This window comes from Mustelus asterias, chromosome 4 (assembly GCF_964213995.1).
Source record: "Mustelus asterias chromosome 4, sMusAst1.hap1.1, whole genome shotgun sequence".
Taxonomy (NCBI): domain Eukaryota; kingdom Metazoa; phylum Chordata; class Chondrichthyes; order Carcharhiniformes; family Triakidae; genus Mustelus; species Mustelus asterias.
In genome coordinates this window covers 66,691,335-66,708,073 of record NC_135804.1, presented here as the reverse complement: position 1 = coordinate 66,708,073, position 16,739 = coordinate 66,691,335, and positions in this window count along the sequence as shown.

Genomic DNA, 16,739 nt, shown 5'->3' with positions numbered 1-16,739 from the left:
CTACCTTGAAGCGCTTTAAGACTTCCAGCACCTCCTTCTCTGTAATATGTACACTCCTCAAGACATCACTATTTATTTCCCCAAGTTCCCTAACATCCATGCTTTTCTCAACAGTAAACACTGATGAGAAATATTCATTTAGCATCTCACCCATCTCTTGTGGATCCGCACAAAGATGACCTTGTTGATCCTTAAGAGGCCCTACTCTCTCCCTTGTTACTCTTTTGCCCTTTATGTATTTGTAGAAACTCTTTGGATTCTCCTTTGCCTTATCTGCCAAAACAATCTCGTGTCCCCTTTTTGCCCTCCTGATTTCTCTCTTAACTCTACTCCTCCATCCCCTATACTCTTCAAGGGATTCACTTGATCCCAGCTGCCTATGCATGTTATGTGCCTCTTTCTTCTTCTTGACCAGGGCCTCAATATCCCAAGTCATCCAAGGTTCCCTACTTCTGCCAGCCTTGTCTTTCACTCTAAGAGGAATGTGTTTACCCTGAATCCTGGTTAACACACTTTTGAAAGCATGCCACTTACCAGACGTCCCTTTGCCTTCCCACAGACTCCCCCAATTAACTTTTGAAAGTTCCTGCCTGATACCATCAAAATTGGCCTTGCCCCAATTTAGAATTTTAACTTTTGGGCCAGACCTATCATTCTCCATAGCTATCTTAAAGCCAATAGAACTATGGTCACTGGTCCCAAAGTGATCCCTCACTAACACTTCTGTCACCTGCCCTTCCTTATTAATCGAGGAGAGGGTGAGGGGGGAACTCTGCAGGGGTGGTAATCAGAGAGGGGGGAGAGAAGTGAACTCTGCAGGGGTTTATCTGTTTTAATTATTTATCTGCTCCAAAGACAAATAATTCAAACAGAAAGCCCCTTTTCCAAAACTGCTGTTGCGAGGCGATAAATACCAAAAGCATTCAAAACCTCTGCCTTTCCCCTAGTACAAAAAGCTGATAGTCAATGGTCATTCTCCTGCATGAGGCTCAGGAAAAAATAAATGTTTCATGTAATTATGAATAAATTTTGTGCCCTAAATTTGTTTTTTACCTGAAGGCGCTGCAATGAAAGATTTGTTGCTAAGATGTTAGTGTATGCCATTGCAGAATTTTTTTGTTGATTGTATTTTTGTAGAGTCTTTTATAAAATTATCTTTGTCCAAAGGTAACAGCAAAAGTAATAGCTGCTTTTGATTTTGTCTTGAGAGTTGGGTGTAAGAGCATCTCTAAAGTTTCCAACACAATTTCCTAGTTCAATATGGAATAATATAATTGCTAAATTAATTTATTTCCCATTGTCAAACACCTGCTTTTGAACCCTTCAGCTTTCTCTGGAACAAAATATGTTTGGTTATGTCTTCTTAGGGGTCTCTGGCTATTTGCTAGTGGATGTTCACTTGTTTGCGTTGTTGACTCATTTGATTCCTCATAATGTTTAGTTTTCTTCTTGACTGGAATTCCAAATTTTGTAATTCAGCATTAAAGTAAACCTATGAGGTGCTGCAACATTTGTCTTCCTCCATACATAGTGCTCCAAGCACACCAATCTCCTGGTCATCTGCATCTCCTCTAATGAACAATGGACACTGAATCGAGTTTCAGTTGCTCAACCAGCAACTACTCTTGCCTTTACAGCAAGCTGCATTATAGCCACTGTGTTACGCAGGGACTTTAAAAAAAATTATTTACATGTAACCCACACCAGGAGGATGGTGGATTTCCTTCCCTGAAGGACATTAGTGAACCAAGTGTTTTTCTTTTACAACGATCAACAATGGTTCATGGTCATGTTGTGAGGTTGGATAGAGTAATTGTGGAAAGATGTTTGTAAAATTGTAAAATGCTAGGGAGAAAGAATTACATAGTCCCTTTAAAAGGTGGTGCTTTTTCTGTGCTTAGAGTTTAAAAAAATGCAAGGACATAGGGAGCCCAAAATGAAACATTTGCATTGAAAGGCCAAGCAGCAGTTTTACCAAGGCAACACGGGCTTTTGAATTTTTTGAATTCAGCCAATCAATTTGAATTAGGCACTTAGATACCAAGAACCTATTAAATTTAAATCTGATTGTCTTGACAGCCTAGGACAATCCTGTTGTGGGAAATATTCATATGTCATCACAGGTATAAAAGAAGGGGGAGCAGTGGGACAAAAGGGGAGAGAACAACTTCCACCTGCTACAGCTCACAGCTCAAAGCACCATCTAGATAGCAAAGGTACCGAAGAAGAATGAAGCCCAGCCAGAAGAATCAACAGAGAAGGCCCAGAATATTCCGAAGACACGAAACCTGGTTACAATTTAGAAGGTAACTAAATTCTACTTTTTGTAAATGAGTGGGAATTATATTTATTCAAACAGCATACCATTAGAATCTTGTTTTATTCGGTTTTGTTATTAGTTAGGTAAAGTTGTTCACTGTTAGTTAGATAAATAAATTGTTATGTGTTGATTTTAGAGAGAATGTCAGGGATTTATTTTGTATTTAACCACTAGAAGTTGCTGAAGCACAGGTCACACCACCTCACACATTTTTTACAGATTATAAGGTGAGGTACTCCTCTTTGGGTGTTTTGGTGTTAGTTCTCAGAGGGGGAACAGTCATCATTAGACTTTTAATTCTAAATGTTTTTACTGAATTCAAATTTCACCATCTGTCCTGGTGGGGTTCAAAGTGCAAATGATGGAGCAACAGGGTCTTTGCCTCTGTATGTTTCCTTTTATCTGTCATCAGTAACAACTTTCATGTACATAGCATCTCCAATGTAGTAAAATGTCCCAAAGTGCTTCACAGGAATACAATCAAATCAAGTCCTTCCAAGCAGTAGCAAAATTCCTCCACTTTATATTCTAATCCTCTATATATCAAGGCTAACATTTCATTACCTTTAGCAGTTATAGTTTTCATCTCACCACTGCTTTTTAGTAATCGGTGTACATCTCTTTGAACCTGTAATCAATACACTTTCTGTCCAAAATGCATGATATTGACTTACCTGCAATGAAATCCACCTGTGATTGTTTTGCACACTCACAGAATCTATGTATCTCTTTTTAATATGGTGCTCTGTATATGCTGTCTACTGTGCCATTAATCAGAAGGTTGTTTTGGAAAATGTGGATAAATGGCTCTCTATTGCTGTAGTGATTGTGTCTGTCTCTTTAAAACAGTATAGCAGAAGAGATCTCCTGATTGAGGGACCAATGGGAACCAAGAGTGAGTAATCACCCCAGAGAATGGAGTCCCTTCTGGAAGCCATGTAGTAAGCATGTAAAGACTGGAGCAGCTGGGCTGGGTGCTCCAAGGCAGCCGAGGGCTGCAAATCTCTCAATAAATACTTTTTGTTCCCAACAAAGTCTGAAATTTCTTGATGACGCCTGGAATGCCACTACATAACAATTACATTATCTAAAACATTAACAAAAATGTAACATACAGTTGATACTCCAGCACAGTTTCTTGTGAGAAACCATGGGCCCGATTTTACCAAAATTTGAAATCGTGGTAAAGTTGGGCGTCGGGCCTAAAACGCGGTCCAGACCCGACCCAATGCCAATCGCACCTTTACCAACGGCCGATCCGGGCGCCGATCCGGCGCGCGCCCGAATCGGCCAGCAGGCCGATCTAAATGCATTTGCATGCATTTAAATCGGCATAATGAAGCCCGCGCCCAACTTACCCAAGGATTCCCACTTTACGAGGCTCCGATCCGATCGGTGCCCGCGCATTTACCCTGTTGCTGAATTCAAGTTCGATCGGGCTTCAACTCAGCAACTGAACCGCTGAATCGTCCCCGACCACCCTTCGCGGACCGCCCCCGCGAACCACCCAGGCAGCCCGCTCCCCCCCACCGATCGGACCACCTTGGGATGCAGGCCCCGCCAGCTGCCCCCACCACCACCTCCCCCCCCCCCCCCGCCCCCCACCCGGATCAGACCCCCCCGGGCCCCCGACTTACCTTAATCGCTGTCAACGCTGCCTTTGACTTTCGCGCTCGGGCACGCTGAGTGCTGCCGGCTTCGAACTGCGCATGTGCAGTTCGGTGCTCCAACAGATGCCAATGCGCTGGGCACCGCCCACTGGACCCACGCCGAAAAAAGGCGTATGGGGGTGCTGGAGCACGGCTGCCGGGCACGGGTCTGATTTACGACTGCACCCGGCACTTAGAGCCGATTTGGTAAAATCGGCCCCCATTAGTCACTTGGTTCCAATTTTAATACACACCCATTATCCCTTCTCTCTTCTACTGTATAACTAATAGGCTACACAACAAAATAGTTTTACTTCAATTTCATTAGCTTTAATTTTAGCTTTAGATTAAATCAAACTTCTCCAACTTTGTTGAGAGTGCTTGCTTCATGGCAGGTAACAACTGGCAAACTTTCTCATCCATCTCAAACTTCTTAAATTTAATGAGATGGCCGAAAACTTTAAGAAGTTTTTTTCGTTTCATGCTCAGTTAAACCAATCACTTCTCTCCCTCTCTTATAGTTCTGTACTTGTTCTATTAAAGTCTTAAAGTCTGTATCTGATAAACCTTCCTTTTATTTCCTTCCTTTTCAACTTTCCATCTAAAAGATCTTTCAATATTGAGACGAATTGGGTTAAAGATAATCTTTTGGTCTTTCCTGTTTAATAGGATGTACCATTTCCTCTTCACAGCTTCAAACATTGTTAGTCTGCTCTCTTGCAGTGCAACTTGTAATTAAGCATCCATGTTTCTATTCAATATCTATTTAATTTTCCAGATGCTGTCTGTACTGCTGCATGTTAGTGTGTTATAATTCAAACCTAAGGGTTCTTGCAGGAGCTTGCCAGATTCTAGCTTACTGCTGAGACTAAACTCTCTTGTGATTAATTTAAATCTGAAATAATTTATTTTCATATTTCCCAAGCTCACTCCAGCCATAGTTATATAAACACTACAACAGTTCCACAGCAGATGCCATCTGCCTATCACCCTATTATAGAAAGGACATTATTAAACTAGAAAGAGTGCAGAAAAGATTCACTAGGATGCTAACGGGATGTGATGGATTGAGTTATAAGGAGAGGCTGGATAGACTGGGACTTTTTTCTCTGGAGCGTAGGAGGCTGAGGGGTGATTTTATAGAGGTCTATAAAATAATGAGGGGCACAGATCAGCTAGATAGTCAATATCTTTTCCCAAAGGTAGGGGAGTCTAAAGCTAGAGGGCACAGGTTTAAGGTGAGAGGGGAGAGATACAAAAGTGTCCAGACGGGCAATTCTTTCTCACAGAGGGTGCTGAGTGTCTGGAACAAGCTGCCCGAGGTAGTAGTAGAGGCGGATACAATTTTGTCTTTTAAAAAGCATTTAGATGGTTACATGGGTACGATGGGTGTAGAAGGATATGGGCCAAATGCAGGCAATTGGGATTAGCTTACGGGTTTAAAAAAAAAAGGGCGGCATGGACAAGTTGGGCCGAAGGGCCTGTTTCCATGCTGTGAACCTCTATGACTCTATCTCCCTGGCCTTACACTCAACCCTGGAACACCTGGATAACAAGGACACTTATGTCAGACTCCTATTTATTGACTACAGCCCAGCCTTCAACATATTTATCACAACAAAACTCATCTCCAAACTCCATGGCCTAGTGATCGGCTCCTCAATGTGGGTTTCCTCCGGGTGCTATATGGGTTTCCTCTGGGTGCTCCGGTTTCCTCCCCAGTCCAAAGATTTGCGGGTTAAGTTGATTGGCCATGCTAAATTAACTCTCGCGTCGGGGGATTAGCAGGATAAATATGTGAGGTTATGGGAATAGAGCCTGGGTGGGATTATGATCTCGATGGGCCGAATGGCATCCTTCCGCGTTGTCGGGATTGTATTGTATGAGTCCTCTCTCTGTGACTCCTAGACTTTCTAACCCACAGAATGTAATCAGTAAGGATAGGTGACAACACCTCCTCCATGATTATCCTCACCACCGTGCCTGGCAAGGCTGTGTCCTCAGCCCATTACTATATTCCTTATGCACTTAACATTGCATGGCTAAATTCCACTCCAACTCCATTTTCAAGTTTGCTGATGACACCACTCTCGAGTGTCAGATCTCAAACAATGACAAGACAGGCTAAAGCAAAGAGATAGAGAATCTGGTGAACTGGTGCAATGACAATAATCTCTCCCTCAATGTCAGTGAAATGAAGGAGATAATCATCAATTTCAGGAAACATAGTGGAGGACATGCCCTTGTCTACATCAACTGTGAGGATGTGGAAATGGTTGAGAGTTTCAAGTTTTTAGGTGTTCAGATCACCAACAATCTATCCTGGTCCCTCCATGCCGATACGACAGTTAAGAAAGCCCACGGCACTGAAACAATGCCTCTACTTTCTCAGAAGGCGAAAGAAATTCGGCATGTCCACGACGACTGTCACCAGCTTTTACAGATGCACCATAGGAAGCACCTTTTCACAGCTCGGTGTGGCTCCTTCTCTGACCAAGACCGCAAGAAACTACAAAGGGTTGTGAACGTAGCCTAGTCCATCATGCAAACCAGCCTCCCATCCATTGACTATGTCCACACTTCCCTTTGTCTCGGAAAAGCAGCCAGCATAATCAGGGACACCACGCATCCTGGACATACTCTCTTCCACCTTCTTCCGTTGGGAAAAAGATACAAAAGTCTGAGAACACATACCAACTGACTCAAGAACAGCTTTGTCCTTATTGCCATCAGACGTTTGAATGGACATATCATATATTAAGCTGATCTTTCTCTTCACCCTACCTGTAACTGCAACATTATATTCTGCATCCCATCCTTTCCTTCTCCCCTATGTACTCTATGAACAGTATGTTTTGTGTAAATCGAGCAAGAAACAATACTTTTCATTGTATCCTAATACATGCCACAATAATAAATCAAATCGAACTATGAAGGTCCTTTGGGTGGTTTTAATAATCTTTGTTTTGTAAATCTGGTGCAAGATCGAGGACAACTTCAGTTGCTCTGAGCTATGATATATCTTTATAAGTTGCCAGCTTGCACAACCATGGCATTGAAACAAATACTGGTAAATGCAAATAAATTAACTTGGTATTATTAATATCAATTTGTTCTAACATAAATGAACACGTCAATGCAATTTTAAGTGAAAACTCCTTCAGCGTGCCTTTTTCACCCATTGCCTCTTGGTCCTGATAGGAATATAGGAACAGGAGTACACCATTCAGTCCCTCAAGCCTGTTCCATCATTTAATGAGATCATGGCTGATCTGTGACCTAACTCCATATACCTGCCCTTGGCCCATATTCCTTAATACACTTACTTAACAAAATTTTAGGTCAGATTTAAAATCAGCAACCGATCTAGCATCAACTGCCACTTGTGGAAGAGAGTTCCGAACCTCTACTACCCTTTGTGTGTCGACGTGCTTCCTAACACCTCACCTGAATGGTCTGTCCCTAATTTTTAGATGATGCCCCCTAATTCCAGAATCTCCAATCAGTGGAAGTAGTTTATCTTTATCTACCCTGTCTTTTCCTGTAAAGATAGAACCCCTGTAATGCAGAAGGAGGTTATTCGGCCCATCGAGTCTGCACCAACCCACTGTCTGAGCACCCAGTAGGGCTGCTTTGGAAACATGCTTCATACGAGCTCAGAGGTATTTGGAATCATTGGGAACATTGGTTTGGAGTCAGGGACTGTATGAAAAGTAATAATGAAAGGAGTTTGCCTACTTCACATGTCATCATCAAATGCCATACCATGTTCTGTATGTTTTTATTACAAGTAACGAAAAAGTGACTTTGCTGGGTTGTCACTTCTGACATCTGGCACACTGTCAATACAGTAAGAAGTTTAACAACACCAGGTTAAAGTCCAACAGGTTTATTTGGTAGCAAAAGCCACACAAGCTTTTGGAGCTCTAAGCCCCTTCTTCAGGTCTTCACTCACCTGAAGAAGGGGCTTAGAGCTCCGAAAGCTTGTGTGGCTTTTGCTACCAAATAAACCTGTTGGACTTTAACCTGGTGTTGTTAAACTTCTTACTGTGTTTACCCCAGTCCAACGCCGGCATCTCCACATCAAAACTGTCAATAAACAGCAATGTGAAAATGAAATATTCTTCAGATCCATTACAGCACATTAGAACACTGAATACTGCAATGAAAATGTGAGCCCTCACGACATTTTTAAAAATTCTCTCATGGGTTTAGGCATTGCTAGCAAAGCCAGCATTTGTTGCCCATCCAAATTTCCCTTGAACTGAGTGGCATTTCAGTGGGCAATAATGAGTCAACCACATTCCTATAGGTCTGAAGTTACATGTAGACCAAACTGGGTAAGGACGAGAGATTTCTTTCCCTAAAATGCCATCAGTGAACCATATGCATTTTTATGAAAACCAATGGTAGTTTCATGGTCAAGATCACTGAGAGAAGCTTTCAATTCCAGATTTATTAATTGAATTTAAATTCCATCAACTGCCGTGGCGGGATATGAACCCATGCCCCAGAACATTAGCCTGGGCCTCTGGATTACTAGCCCATTGACATTATCATAATTATTCAATTAAGTCTTGTGAATTCTTGGCTGAGATCCAAACTCACTAATGGATTTTGCTCTGCAAGGGTTGTTGACATAGCTGTGAAGGGGAAAATGAGTTCGTTAATTTGACAGATTAATGAGCAATGAAGGTCATTTTTCAAAAAAGTGGATTATGATCTATAATTGAAGTGTTATTTGTTGATCTTCAATGAGTTATAAGCTTTTTAAAGACTTTCTATCAGGGCTCATCAGTTCTGCATATTAAACTGAAGTTCATATCTAGATTGTGGGGGATTTAGGCGGGATAAAGCGAGTATGGGGTAATGGGAGGCCAAGGGTGATGGTGTCAGAGGAGACATGTGGTGAGGATCAGAGGGCCTCATACTAATTTCCAGCTTTGGGCCAATATCTCTGTAAATGGAGGTGGTCTTTTTAACTTGGCCCCTTCAGCATTAGCCCGCATTTGTTTCTGCCTCGGGTTCACTGTGAAAGGCAGCAGGCCTGATTCCAGTCCACTCCTAACTCCCCACCATGAAAATATTGTAAGCAGGCGCTGCTGGTGAGCAGGCCAACTCTGGCTTCCAAGATGAAAGTGTAGCCTGGTGGACCCTGTGGAAAGTGTGTCAATATAAGGGTATTGATGAGGCTACAGTTGAGTTCAACTATGATGTCCCTTGTATTCATATAGCCTACTGATATTCACTGTCCTCAGGTGTAAAGAGCAATCACATAGCTGTGGGCAGGTTGCTAGAGCCCATGGGTTTGTATCTCAACAAGAGTGTTACTTTCAACAAAGAAACAAAGATGAAAAAAGGGAGGAAATGAACAAAGAGGCGCTTGGAATTTCTGCAGAGCTCCTCCTGATTTCCTGTTATAGTTTAGGTGGATCCCCTCACTGATTACAGCAGGAGTCCTCGAGGTGAAAGAAAAATTTCCAGTAAATCATAAGATCCTTACTTGTAGACTCGACTCTGGTACAACGATGTGTCCTTGAAGACGATGCTTTCACAGGCACATTCAAAGTCGCTGTAATCTACCATGGCACTAAACTTTAGCTCCAGCTCCTTATTGCCATCTTCCAAAACAGTGTGGGCAGGTTCAGGTTCAACCTCTATCACCTGGTAGATACACAATAACAAATTAGGCACACCTTGTGAAAAACAATCTTTTTACTGCATGGTTTTAATGTGGTTTCATCTCATTTCTGGGTGTAGTTTTGATTATAGGCGGAGAGAGGAATTAAATGCAAACACATCCAGCAATGCACTAACAACACTGCATTGAGAAATTGCAATCTCCATTGTGCACCACTTCAAAAACCAGCTGTGGACAGGTTAGTCTCAAGTCTGTTGTACAATGTGTTTAAACAACAGGAAGCCTCGCCTGCTAGTGGACAATGTTCTGCCCATTTATGAATGAAAATCTATGTGTGGAAATCTACAGGCAATTCATAACAAGATTGAAAATTCCCTGACATGTGAGGCTATCCGATGATATACTACATTCATAAAACCAGACTCCATTCCAGTGGATTTAACACTCAAAGGATATCATTAATCACTCAAAAAGGTATGGCTACTCAGGAACAGGCAGCAAAAGTACATAAAAGTCAGGTTGCATCAGACTAATTGAATTTATTGAGGAAATTACAGATAAAGAGAATGAAAATAATGTATTTCCAGGAGGCCATTTAAGAGGCATATGAAAATAATAGTGCATATTGTTAAAGGGATGCATCTCAGCTTAATGGAATGTGGATAGTCATCTCCCTCTGAATCCATATTGAAACCAATTTTGTTTGTCGTTTCTCATAAAATCATAGGACCCTACAGTGCAGAAAGCAACCCTTCGGCCCATCGAATCTGTACCAACTCTCCGACAGGGCATCTTACCGAGGCCCACCCCCTGCCAGATCCCCATAACCCCACACATTTATCCCGCTAATCCTCCTAACCACACATCTTGTGACATTAAGGGGCAATTTAGCATGGCCAATCCACCTAACCTGCACATCTTTGAACTGTGGGAGCAAACTGGAGCACCAGCAGGAAACCCACGCAGACACAGGGAGAATATGAAAACTCCAGACTGGACCCAAGGCTGGAATCGAACCCGGGTACCTGACGCCATGAGGCAGCCGTGCTAACCACACCGTACTGCCCGGATTTATACCTATCTATAATTTGTTTCTGCAAAAGGAATGATATAAAAGCTTGCTGATGGTATCAAATTGATTTGGCAAACTGAGGGAGTATGCAGGGGTTTGTAGGAGGCCATGGACAAGTTAATCGAATGGCAGAAATTGATTCAGTTCAATGCGGAAAAATGTGAAGAAATATATAGTGAACAAGTAAAGAAGCTAAAAAAGTAAGATCCATACTGTCAGGAAAATGGAGGTAGTTTTAAGGGATTTATATTAGAAATATGGTATAGATTTAAGTGGGTTTAATTTAGTGTTGCTGTGTATGGAAGTGTAAACCTACAGTTAGATTCATGTTAGACAAAGGTGTTTGCATCTGGGAGTTTTTGGTTTCAGATAAAACTGTGTTTAGAGTAATGGCGTGGAAAGTAAACAAACATGGAGAAGCATAAAGTTGTTGTTTAGTAACCTTTAGGGTAGGAATGCTTTCTGATTTTAGTTTTAGCTGAATTCATTAGCAGTTGGAGCTAGGTTGTGAGAGAGAAGGCAGCTTTCACGGCTCTTTTGAAGCAAAAAACCATACAATGGAATAAAGTGCATGAAAGCAAGCTCCAGTAGAACTAAAGGACAGTTAGTTCTAGAAACCAGGGAATGGAAAAGAAGCGCCTGGATTATTGAAGTAAAAAGAATCAAAGAGGAACTGCCTTTGGTGTTGTGTATGTGGTGTCTTGTCTCTTTAAGACAGCACAGCAGAAGAAAAGTCACCAGACTTGAGGAACCAATGGGAACCAAAAGTAAGTCATCACCACAGAGGGTGGAGTCCTCTCTTGGGCAGAATACATCCATGTAGTTAACATCATAAAGACTGGAACACATCTCCAAGGCAGCCTAGGGCTGCAACTCTGTGTTTCTTGTTATCAATAAGTACTTTTTGTTGCTGCCCCTTACAATACTCTTTATACACTCATGACGGCATGGCCAAATTCCGCTACAACTCCATTTTCAAATTTGGTGATGACACCACTGCAGTGGGTCGGATCTAAAACAATGATGAGGTTGAGTACAAGAAAGAGATAGAGAATCGGGCAAAATGGTATGATGACAATAATCACTTCCTCAACGTCAGTAAAACGAAGGAGATAGTCATCGACTGAAGGAAATACAGTGGAGGACATGCCCCTGGAGATGGAGATGGAGAGCTTCAAGCTTCTAGGTGTTCAGATCGCCAACAATCTGTCTTGGTCCCTCCACACAAATGCTATTGTTAAGAAAGCCCACCAATGCCTCTGCTTTCTCAGTAGGATAAGGTAATTCGACATGTCCACTATGACTCTCACCAGCTTTTACAGATGCACCATAGGAAGCACCCTTTCTGGATGTATCACAGCTTGGTATAGCTCTTGCTTTGACCATGACCACAAGATACTACAAAGGGTGTGAAAGTAGCCCAGCCCATCATGCAAACCCGCCTCCCATCCATTGACTCAGTTTGCACTTCCCGCTGCCTCGGGAAAGCAGCCAGCATTATCAAGGACCCCCACACACCCCGGACATGCTCTCTTCCATCTTCTTCCATCGGGAGAAAGATACAAAAGTCTGAAAACATATACCAACTGACTCAAGAGCAGCTTCTTCCCTGCTGCTATCAGATTTTTCAATTGTTCTATCACATGTTAAGATGATCTTTCCCTTCACCCTATCTGTAACTGCACACTATCCTTTCCTCTCTCCTATGTACTCTATGAACGGTATGTTTTGCCTACATAGCATGCAAGAAACAAGATTTTTCACTGCATCCCAATTCATGTGACAGTAATAAATCAAATCAAATCAAATCAGATCAAAGTCTCAAATCTCTTGATGAAGCTCGAGTGCCACAACATAACATATTGGCGATGAGGTGGATCAATTGGATGGCACAGCCTATCTGTGAGTATCCAATTTACTTGAAGTCTGGAAAAGAGGGATACCCACCTGCCTACTCTGAGCGAACCGGCTCTGCGTCGAGGTAGTGTCAGACCCAGAGGGGAAGATAAAGTAACAAGCTTAGTGTGGTCAGCAAGTTAAGAGATTTGGAAAGATAAAAGAAAAATTAAAATGAAGAGAAATTAGTCTTCAGGAGCAAGAGAAGTGAAACTTGAGTAAAAGAAAGCAAACGTTTTTGGAATAAAATGAAGATATACTCAGTTAGAAGCAAGCTGTGTTTCAGATTTAAAAAGGAGAAATCTGTCAAGAAGGCACATATTGGTTACAGTTAAACAAGTCCAGCAGTATAAAGAGAAAAAGTCTCAGGAAACTGCAAAGCTTGTCCCAACAGCTGAGATTGCAGATCTCCTGATCTGAACAGAGTATACAGGGAACCATCCCTGCACTAAGGGGCTGCAGGCAGTGATAACTGGCAGTTTTGGAAACAAAAGAAGTCCTGTACCTGCTAAAAAAAATGAAAAGAAAATAAGTATGCAGAGGACAATTCTGAAAAGAGAGAACAACTTTAAAAAAGGGGGCCTACAAGTAATGGAAGACCTCAAAGGAGGAAATTAAGACTTCAAGAAAGAGGCAATGTTGGATCTCAGAGGAGGTAATAAACTCTCAAGCAAGAAGCAAAACCAGACTCAGAGTATGCAGGAAAAGTTCCCTGAGAGGGGAGAGCTAAGAAACCCAGCAAAGGGGAGAGCCAGAAGGAGGGCAATGAAATACCTCAGGTGGGTAACAATATACCCCAAAAGAAGGGCACTGAAAGACCCCAGGAAGGCAACAAAAGACTCCAGAAGGAGAGCAACGAGAGATCCCAAAAGGGCAATGAAAGACCCTAAAAGGAAGACAATGAAAAACCCCAAGAGGTAGAGAACCGAAATACTCCAGGAAGCAGGGCATTGAAAGATCTCAGTAAGAGGGCAACAGAAGATTTTAATTGACTAAACGAAGAGTCGAAAGCAAGCAAAACTCAGTTGTGTCCCATCCTCTTATATTATAATCAGTTCCTTGAAAGTTTTAGGTATAAACTCCAAGCAAATGATAAGCTGTAATCAGTCAGGAAGAAAGACAAGTTATAACAGAAGAAGTAAGAGTGAAGAGAAAAACATTTAGATAAACTTCATTGAGAGCTACAGCAAATAGAAAATGAATGAAAAGTTTGTGATTTATAATCTAAATTAGAGGCAGCCCAGCTACATTAAATCTAAGAAAAAAAAAGAAAAAGGTGGAAGTAACTAGTGGGTCTATTAGGGCCAGTAAAAAAAGGACAACATTCACTAGCAAGCAGTGAATGAATTGGAGCTAGAGCAGGTGGATGTGAAGAAAAGGTAAAAAGGGTTAAGAGGAAAAGCACAAGCAGAACTCAGCAACACAGGTCACTGCATAGAACTCGAGAAGAGCCAAGGAACTCCCATGTAATGGATGCTACCAGTTTGGTGATGGATGAGATAACTGTTTGTCTCAGATTGAAGCACCTCAAGGATTTGATCCATGGCACGTATGTACGATATCTTGTATCATTTACATCAAGAGTCACTGATCAAAACCACCAGTTGTGTGGAATACACAAATGAGCTGGAGAAATTGGTATTCTGCAGAGAGGCAGAAACTTCCAATGTTCGAGGGTGCTGTGGAGGACAGAGCAATGCACAAACCCAAAGAGAGAACAAAACTGTTGGAGCAAGTTAGCCATTCAGGCAGAAAAGGAACCAGAGATTACTGGGTGGAATTCCCCCCCCAAAAATTCTAAGTGTCAAATTTGTGGGAAAAGTGGAGTAAATCACGTTGGTTTTTTCAGTGGGAGCTCAAACTAGAATCTCCCACACTCTGTGCAATGTAGAGGTCACCAGCATGATTATCATTAAATTTAAAGGAGCAGGGCCTATTCATGCTGGAGAGGCTGAAATCAGTGGGCCTCTGTGCATGTGCAGTAGCCCTGAACTTCAGCCTCCCCATTTGCTGGCCAGCTTGATCGCTGGCCAGCTCAGGAGCCCCGCAGTGCTGCCCCCCCCCCAACCCCTACCCGATCACGGCCCCCCCCCCCCAACCATTCTTGGGCCAGCCTCGACCACCCCTGTCCCAGATGGCCCCGATCTCCAGCACCACACCCAGCAGTGACGATCCCCAGCTCCAGCAAATCTCAACCCCCCCCCCCCCCCCACCCCCAGTAGGCATTCCACCAGCCTGCCCCCAAAACAGATTCACCCCCCCCCCCAGCAGTCCCTACTACCCCCAGCCCGCCTCGATCACTGGCCTCCCTCCTGCATCCATTGCATCCCCATGCAGAGTAAGAAGTCTCACAACACCCATGCAGCGTGGCAGTGGGACCCCATTGATTGTTCCTAAGCCCCGCCCCCACCAGGCCTTGCTCCCGTAGGCCCCACCTCCTTGGCACTGTCCGATGCCCGGTGGGCAGTGCCAAGGTGCCCCCTGGGCATGTGCACTTTGTCCTTTGGGCAGTGCTGGGGCACAGCTGGCACTGCTAGTGCATCCATGGCCAGGGGGCACCACCCCCACCACCCCCCCACCACCCGACCCCCTGGCTCTTTCATGAATTTAAAGACATATATTGAGTCAGCCGTTGGTCTCTTTTCTAGAGAAAAGAACCCACGCCTATTTAACCGTTCCTAATAGCTAGAACCTTTTAATTTTGGCTTGATCTGTGTAAATATTGTTTGTACTTTCTCCAGTACCCCTTTATAATAAAGAGACTAGAATTGTACACATTTCCATGTGGCCTAACCAAGATTGAATTCTATTCCTCTTAATTTGTACTCATATGGCTTTGTTAATGTGTGTTGCTACTTTAAATGATTTCTGAACATGTATCTCTATGTTACTCCCCTTTCGATAGTTATCTGCAGGTGAGCAGATGGAAGTCAACTCCAGTGTAGGTGGCAATACAACAAACACAGTGCCAATGACATGCCAAGATATTGCCAGTGTCGTTATCTGATTTAGACTCTGACTGATTTGGTTAAACATTTACTGCTGTTAACTTGATGGTTTTTGGATTAAAAACTTTGTGCAATGCCAAGGACCACTTTGTGAAGGATACCATCAGGATTACAGGTCTGGGAATATAAAGGTTGAGTGACTGATGCACAGATATAAGCAGCGCTCATACACTTTGCTTTTAGTTAGTAACTCACCTTTTTCTTAACTGGTTGAACTCCTCGCCCAGCATCAACCCACTTCACAATGCTCAGCCGGTTGTCCCAGTCTGGAACCTGGTCTGCAGGCACTGGGAAGCTGATTTTTGACACCATGCATTTTACTGGTTGTTGGCTGTATGTCACAGGTACATCTGACTTAAATGTCGCTGTCATGTCCTTTGCGCATCCAGCATGTAGGTGGCCAAACTAGTCAATAAATAAACATTCAGTATGAAACACAGAAAATAGTTCAAGTTAGTTGGATATAAAGTATTCCAAGCGATGGAGCTTGTTTGCTATTACCTATTGGACCTCCTATTTCCCTTTCAATAGTTATCTGCAGGCGAGCAGGCATACTCCAGTGTAGATGACAATACAACAAACACAGTGCCAATGACATTGCAAGATATTGCCAGTGTCTGTACCAGGTGAAAATACATCATCAGACCAACCAACAAACACTCAGCACTTTTCTAAGTTCTCCTTTACCTGATCATTATATCAAAATGAGCAAACTGAAGCATAATAAACTGTAAGTATACATGGTCAACTTAGTGAATTACATTAGGACTTTTCCATTTTTTTGTGTGTGGCTGTGACCTGAAAATATTGAAACACCTTGGGAACTCCTTGACAAGTTTCTGGGATCCCCTGGTAAATAGAGACACATTCCTGGGTAATCTCCTTTAAATACTGACAGCTTTGGGGATCCTCTGTAACAGATTCCAGATTCCTTTTAACAGATTCCTTTTAACAGATTCCAGTAAATATAAAGATATCCTTGGGCTCTCATAAATCAGTCAAAATGAACAAACAGCCATTCAAAACCTTTTCAAACCACTTTAATCTCTGCCTTTGAATTTTTTAAAGGCAGAGATAGTTTATTGATACCTGAGGGAGTGAAAGGTTAAGGGATTAGGCAGGAATGTGGAGTTGAGATCAAATCGGCCATGAT